The sequence below is a fragment of the Macrotis lagotis genome, chromosome 8 (genome assembly GCF_037893015.1).
Source record: "Macrotis lagotis isolate mMagLag1 chromosome 8, bilby.v1.9.chrom.fasta, whole genome shotgun sequence".
Taxonomy (NCBI): domain Eukaryota; kingdom Metazoa; phylum Chordata; class Mammalia; order Peramelemorphia; family Peramelidae; genus Macrotis; species Macrotis lagotis.
In genome coordinates, this window is record NC_133665.1 from 51762134 (window position 1) to 51770194 (window position 8061).

The 8061-nt window shown below is 50.1% G+C and overlaps 1 protein-coding gene across 2 annotated transcripts in view; it reads right to left on the minus strand.

Annotated features, from left to right (window-relative positions):
• Positions 1 to 7752, minus strand: part of RHBDF1 (rhomboid 5 homolog 1) — a 47670-nt gene extending 39918 nt beyond the window's left edge. Inside the window, exon 1 of one of the 2 annotated variants that reach the window (XM_074196964.1) lies at positions 7569 to 7752. The gene's annotated coding sequence lies outside the window, so the exon portion shown is untranslated. Of the gene's footprint in view, positions 1 to 7022; positions 7177 to 7568 lie in introns of those variants that run through there. The other variant, XM_074196962.1, reaches the window with a different exon arrangement.
• Positions 7753 to 8061: the final 309 nt, after the last annotated feature.

Here is an 8061-nt window from a genome sequence, read left to right on the forward strand (position 1 = left end):
AATTCAGCTTCCAGTCTCATCTTTCAACTAAAACATCTCTTAAAAATTACCATGATCTCTTTTTGCCCAATCAAATGGCCCCTCTGGATCCCCATTCTTCTTGACCTCTGGGCAAGTTAGTCAATCCCTCTTTTCTTGATAATCCATTGTCTGGGAATTTTTTTTTTTTGGTTTTGGGTTGTTTTTTTTTTAACCCATTTTCTTAGTTTTTCCTCTCTGTCTGACTCTCCCAGTTGCTTCTGCTGGATAATTCATCCAGGTCCCAAGTTACTACCACTAACCCTGGCTAAAGCCCATGGTTCTGTCATAGGTTCTCCTCTGGCTTCTCTCATTCTTCTTTTATTCACTGACCTCATGATCTCATCATGGGTTCAGTTTTCATCTATATGCAGATGATTCTCAAATCTATTTATCCAGTTCTAGCTTCTCATCTGAACTGGACATAATAATAGCACCTCCTTCCAAAGGTTGGTGTGAAGTTAAAAACGATCCAATTTGTAATGTGCCTTGCAAACCTTAATGTGTTATGTAAATGTGAGCTATTGATATCATCCACACAGGCTCAGAACTTCAGTGCTGTCCTTAACACCTGTTTTGCTCACCCAGCACATTCAATCAGCTGCCAAATCTGAGCATTTCTTTTTCTCCACTCACATAGCAATCACCTAGTCCTAATTTTTCACCTGCACCACTGCAAGTCTCTTAAATGGTCTCCCTGATTCAAGTCTCTCTCCACATCAATCCAGCGTCACAGAAAACACACACACACACACACACACACACACACACACACACACACACACAACCTAAAACTGTTACCGCTAAGAGCAAATATAAATGCCTGTTAGCCCTTAAAACTATTCACAACCTGGCCCCTTATCTTTCCAATCTTTTGACACATTACTCCCCTCCATACAGTAAGGGTTCACTTAACCACAGGCTACTTGCTGTCCTGACATAAAGCATCCCATTTCCCCCCTCTCCCTGCCTTTGCACTAGGGGCTCTCCCTCTTAACCTCCACCTAGGAGAATTCCTTTAAGACTCAGTTTAAATGCTTCTCCCCTCCCCCCAAGTAGGCCTTCCCCCCCCCCCCCCAACAATTTACTCCCACAGCAATAGTGCATCCAGGTGCTCTCCCATCTATCTGTTATGTTTAGATGTAGGTTTAGTCTGTTCTATTAGAAGGTTAGTTCATTGAGGGTAGGGTCTATTTTTGCTCTTTTTTTTTTTGCATCTTCAGCACTTAGCACAATGCCAAGCATTAATAAATGCTTGATGATTTACCTATCTTTTATACATGGCAGATCTCCCCCACCAATGAGGAGACATTCCTGAAGAGTAGAGACTCTTTTTTATTTTTGTATCCTCAGGGCCTAGGACAATCATGTTGTATATAATACATATTAAATAAATGTAATAAATTGTTAAACTCTATGAAGAGAAATCATTATATGGAGGGGAAAAAATAGAGTTGGAAGATTTGGGCTTGAATCTTAGTCCTAATCTTAAGTAATTATATGACCATACACAAGTCATTTAACTTCTCTGAAAATCAGTTTCTCCATCTGAAAAATGAAAATTAAAGGATCACAGATTTAGAGGTGGAAAAGACCTTGGAAGTAATAATACTCTTTCTCTCAACATATAGAATCCCTATGACTTATTCTATACACAACACACACACACACACACACACACACATCTCACAGAGCTACTGTGGAAAAGGCACTTAGGTAAATTTTAAAATTCTACAGAAAATTAAGAGATCACTGTCACTGACAAAATTCACTTTAATGCTAATAGTCTATAATCATTCTATAATGTGTAGATTATAAATTCCTTGAAGGCAAGGACTGTTCATTTTGAATCTGTATCTCTGGCTGCCTGGTACAAAGTAGACAAACAATAATACTTGTGTGTGAAAAGATAAATAGCAAACACCCCTTCCGGCCTAAAAGGCCTAAGACTAAGGTCAGTCTAAACAAAGTCAATTGGAGGATTTAAAAAAATAAAAAGATTTCCTACCTTGTTAACCTAGAATTTTTCCTATAGTGAGACAATAAAGCCTATTATTAATGATCTATCAGGTAAAGCATTTGGCACTCTCCTCTTTCCCCCTGCCTCCTTACTAAGTTTTTTCCAGGGGCTCTATTTTCCTGCTCTTGTTCTTTTTTATTTTGTTTGTTGAAACTGAGCTCTCCATCTTTTTGTAAACTGGAAGAGCAGTGGCCACTCACAGTAGGCCACCCTTGCTAATTATCATGAAAGCTTTGACCTACACCATTTCTGACCTAGGTGGGTTGTTGCCCCTTCCTTGGGCAGCATGGTGGATTAAATTCTGTATTTTCCTGATTGCACTGGGTATATCAAGGAGTGTAAAGATCATTTAGGCTATCTGTGCATCACTTTTAGTTTTATAATATTGCCAGGACTGACCCTGAGTAGCCTTAATAGTTTGACAGACACCAAATCAGATTAAGCATGTGACCTTGGACAGGTTGAAAGGTCATTCATTAACCTCTATGGTCTCTTCCAACTCTAAATCTGTTTCTAGAATTTTATGGATCTTGGATCTCTCTCTCTCTCATTTTTTTTTTTTGCAAGGCAGTGGGATTAAGTGGCTTGCCCAAGGCCACACAGCTAGGTAATTATTAAGTGTCTGAGGACAAATTTGAACTCAGGTACTCCTGACTCCAGAGCCCCATGAACTATCCACTGTATCATCTAGCAGTCCCTGAATTTTATGGATCTTAATGATTATTCATTATCCAGAGTGTAGATTATTTTAACTCCTTTGGGAAACTCCTTTTTTACTTTTACTTTTTGGAATTTGCACCCCCCACACTCTCCCTTTCTAAACAGGAGAGATCAGGATGGAAAGCATGATTATTTGATTTTCTATTTTGTGACTGCTTGGGAAAGACAAAACCATTGATTCAAATCTAACTAAATATGAGGGACAGAGGCTTTCTAAATTTTATTATATTGATTACTATTTGATCCAAATAGAGACCATTTACTCTCTATGATGATGATCCCTTTGATGTAAAAAATACTACAACAGTACATTAAGTAGAGAACAAAAAATAATATTGATTATAGGCCTTACTTTGAGAGGAAAATATGGTCTATATAAAGGACAATATGATAGAGGGGAGCTCCTTTATTCAAACTTAAAGCTGAATATTGGCCCAGTAACCCCCCCCCAACAAGGTGTATGGCCTTGGGAAAAGGCCTTCCTTGCCCTCTCTGGACTTTTGCTTCCTCACCTGTGAAAAGGGGAGGATGGCAAGCTGGAACTTGAAAAACCACAGATACAAATACATGTGTGTGTATACAAACACACACACACACACACACACACACACACACACAAAAGCCACCATGTAGGAATCCACATCTGGACTCCCCCAGAGAACAATATGGCTTTCTGTACTCTGGGAGATCTTTGGATTCACAATTCTAGTTCCAGTTCCTGCAGAGCCAGTCACCAGGCAAGCAAGTAAATGTCCCTGAACAACATCTGGAAGGTAGAAAGGAGGGACTGTAGCCAGGGAAGGCTGAAGAAATAGGAGGAGCAGGAAGGGCTGAGGGGAGGTTCAGTCCAGAGAAGCACTGAAAGGGACACCCTTTCTCATCTTGATTCCCAGGGCCAGAGCTATTGATTTGCTCCTGATAATAAGAATGGGGAGCAGTAAGGGACAGGGACAGGGAAAGAACTTGGTCCTAGAAGAAAAATAGTAGGTGTGGGGCAATCAGAGAGAATTCACCTCTGCTCGGCCCCCATGAGCTCCCAGGCTGCTGGAAGGCTGTCCCAGGCTCCAGCTGGGCCCCAAACCTGAAAAGCCAGTTCCATCCTTGATTCCTCTCCCTGCTCCAAGATAGTCTGAGTAGGGGAGACTGGGGGGGGGGGGAGAGGGTTCTCAGCACAAGGGTGTGGTACTGCCTTCCCTCTATCTCCAGGTTCCCCCTTCCCCAATATGAGCTGGGTAGCTGTCAGTCTCCCCTCTCAAAAAATCAAGGCTTCCCTCCAATTCTCAATCACACAAAAAAATGAACTGCCCTTGAATGAGCAAACCATTCCTGGAGACAGAAACATCCAGTTTTAAGTAAGGAATAAATAGAAGGTAGTATAACTCTTCTCACAAACTACCAGAAAAATTCAAGGTTCTAGGGACTCCATCAATGGGCTGGGAAGGACAACCTAGAGCAAAAGCATCAAGGTATCTGGTAAGATTTTCTGTCTTTGCCCAGCCTTTCCTTCATGGATCCAAATCAGTCATAATCATTCTTCTAGAACTCTTTCCCTCATAAAATACCTGAAAGAATTCCCTATTTTGTCCCACCCACCCCCAAAATCCCTGAATCCCAAATCCTAGTCTCAATCCTCTCCCTAGGGGGAAGACATCAGTGAGAAAAACAGATCTTGAACTTCTGTGGTACAACAGAGAAGGGGATGTGCTGAGAAACATATAGACCCAGCTCCTGTTAGTCACTTCAACTCTCTCTGGAACTCACTTCCTTTAGCTGTAAGATGATGGCAGTAAACTAGTTGCCTATAAGGATCCTTCCAGATGAAAATCAGTCCTGGGGTTCTTTTTTCTTTAAAATATATTGATAGGGGCAGCTAGGTGATGTAGTGGATAAAGCACTGGCCCTGGAGTCAGGAGTACCTCAGTTCAAATGGGGCCTCAGACACTTAATAATTACCTAGCTGTGTGGCCTTGGGCAAGCCACTTAACCCCATTTGCCTTGCAAAAAATCCTAAAAAAAAAAAATACTGATAACTATTTCAAAATAATTGACTTCCTTTTTTAACTCTATGTATTTTATAAATTTAAAAATATCATGCTCAGAAGGCTTTGCTGAATGCTAAAGCAGAACATAACACAAAAAGTTTAACTGTTCATATAGTCTAATCCCATTCTTTTTTCTAGGAAAATAAGATCCAGAGACATGAAAGTCCTTTGACCAAAGTCACACAGGCATAAATGATGCCAGCATATTTACTCAGGACCCCTGACTCAAAAACACAAGGTTCTTTTCCCTGGGCCACAGCCTCAAGGCCCCTCCCATCTCCCCTCTCTTCTAAAGTCCCCTTCTAGTTCTGATATTTCCATGATTCTACTTCTAAAGACTAAACAAAGAGAGGGAGAAGAGGAAGAAGACCACCTAGAGTGTGGCCAGAGATCTGAGGACATACCAGGCCACAAGGGGGTGCCCATAGCAGGACAGAAAGCTTGCCAGAGGCACTGGTATGAATCAAGTAAGGGTCAGAGTTGATCTGCATGGTGAAGGGTCAGAACCTAAGTTCTTTTTTCTAAGTGTTTTTACATTTAAGAATGACTAGCAGCATAAAGTGGTATTGTGAAGAAGAAGGAAGGGGGCAAGTATGAATTAAAAGGATTACCATGTGGAGAGGTCAGAGCATGTATCTGTCCTCAAATTTGTCCCCTCTGGTGAAAGGGGGAAGGGGGTAGAGAGGGAGGGTCTGTTCTTAATCCTAGCTTCCTCCTGAGTCACTGGGCAATTTTCTCTCTCCTGGCCCAAATTTCAAGGAGTAGAATATAGCCTGCTGTATATAGGGATGGAGAAGTAAAAAGGCCAAGGATGCAAAGAATAGGATAAACTGAATCCAGAAACTCAATTCCACTCAGTTTGGTTTTGGGAGATGGCCCAGGTGAGAATCACCCCTGACTGACTGGGGATGAGGGAAGCAGTCCAAGCTCTAGGCTTGCAGGTCCTCCTTGTCCGGTACTCCAAGTCCCTTCCTACTGTGTAAAGGCTGTCCGCCTCCAGTCACTAATGTAACTAATGAAAAGTGACAAAGATGGAAAAGGGAGAGAGGCCAGCAAGCTCATCTATTTCCATCACCACACACACAAGTAACTTCTCTCTCTCTCTCCCCACTGTCCATCCAGGGGCTCCTGGCTGGTCATTCAGCTGTTCCGGGGGATGGCTAGAGCTGGAGTCTTCATGTCCGGCCTGTGAGTGACTCCAGCCCCACCGCCTGGCCAGGGGCCAACTCAGGGGGATGTGCTAATCTTGCCTATGGCTATTTTTACAAAACAAGTCCTCAGGAGGAATTCAGAGGAGGAAGAAACCTGCTTCTCAGGACCCCAGGCTCCAGGGTCTTCAGCTGCCCCTTCCCCAATGGTCAACCTTTGAAACTTGCTTCTCAGGGCCCCTGGCTCCAAGTCCCAAATTGCTCCCCCTCCCTAGACCCAAGACTCCCAGTCTCTGGCCGTCGGTGGTCCCCTGGGCTCCGGGCTGCAGGTCCGCTCTGCACCCTTAGGGCAAATGTTACTTACTTGCGCACTCTCCCCACCCGCACCAGGGCCTGGGCCCCGGGTCCCAAGGCCAAGGGGGGAAGCCGCCTTAAACCTGGCCATCTCTCCTATACGGACTCCCAAAGCTTGGGAGGGAAAGCTCACCGCCGCTGGCAGCCGCGGGTCGGGCCGGGGCCGGGTGCGCTCTGCTGTTCGCGTGTTTAACAAAAGCTTTACTCGGGCTTTGGCGGCGGAGCCTGGGAGGGGCGCGAGGCCGGGGCGGGCGCCCCCCGCCGACCCCCGAAGCCCGCCGGGGCCATGGCTCCGGACGCCGGGCTCTCCCAGCTCGGGTGGCCCGCCCTGTCCTGGCCGCGGGCCCTCCTCCGCGGAGAGGCTCGGCCTCTAGTCCCGACTCCCGGGTCCGGGCCGGAGTGTCAGCCCCGGCCCGGCCCGCCCGGCCCCACGTGCCCCGCGGGCAGGGCGCTGCAGGTGGCGGAGCCGGGGCCGCCCCGGGCGCCTCTCTCCATCCTCCGGCCCGGCCGGCCCGGGGCCCCGGAGCAGCTGCCCCCGCCGGCCGGGGGGCCGCCGCGGACGGGCCCCGCCGCTGCGGGCCGCCGACCCGCCCGGGCAGCGGGGCCAGGACTCACGCCACGCACCGGGAGCCCCGGCGGCCGCCGCCCCGCCCCGGCCCGGCCCCGGCCCCGGCCCCGGGGGCGCCCCGCGCCGCCGCCCGCCCCCCGCGCCGCACTCACCGGCCCGCGGCCGCCGCGGCCGCCGCCGCCTCCAGCAGTCCGGTCCCGGGGCGGGCAGGGCCGGGCGGAGGGGGCGCGGGGGGCGCCGCCCGCTCTGGGGCCGGGAGCGCGAGCCGGCGTCCCGCTCCAAGTTTGCCAGAGTCCCGGCGCCCGGCCGCCCGCCCGCGCCTCTCCGCCTCCCCGCTCCCCCGCCTCCTCCGTCGGCGCTGCGCTCCGCCCGCCCGCCCGGCCGAGAATGCCATGGAGCGAGGGGTGCGCATGGAGGCGGGCCCGGGCCCGGAGGGAGGGGGCCGGCCGGGGAGCGCGCCGCGCGCCGCCGCGGGCTCGGCAGCCCCGCGCGCCCTGACTCAGGGCTCAGGAATGCGCCCGGGGCGCGCTGCGCGGCCGCCGGCTTCCTCCGGCCCGGGGCGGACCCCCGAAACTCGGCGGAACGGCCCGAGCCCCCCCCCCCCCGGCCCCAGACCCTCCCCACGGGGGCGGGCCCGCCTCCCCGCAGCCCGGCCCAGTCCTGCCCCGCTCCAGACCCGGGGCCGGGCCGCCTCTTACCTGGCTCAGGTCCCCATTGCCGCGCCCTCCTCCGGGCTCCAGCAACACGCCGAAGTGTGATTCGGGGCAAAGCCTCAGCCCGCTCATCTCCCGCCCGGGCCCGGGCAGCCGGTGCCCAGCTCCCGGGCCGGGGGAGGTGCGGATGCGCCCATTCCAAGGGCAGTCCTTGAACCCCCAGGCTCCACTACTCCCGGGACACCAGTCGTGGCTCCACGAGCAGGGGGTGGGGCCCGGAAGGCTGGCAGTGCGGCCGCTGCTCCAGTTTAAGATCCAGGCCACTCACCGGCTAACACAGTCCTCATCAGCTTCCCTACGCGTCAGGTCCAGGACTAAACCCAAGTCCTCACTCCAAAGGAAACCTCTACTCCGAGTCCCACATTTACTCTTAACCCTGGCCAACCTCACCTTTCATTACCTGGAGATGAGGATGACAGAGTCTGCACTAATGGAGACACATGGTCAGGGCAGGAGAAGCAGGAAGATAACTTCTGAC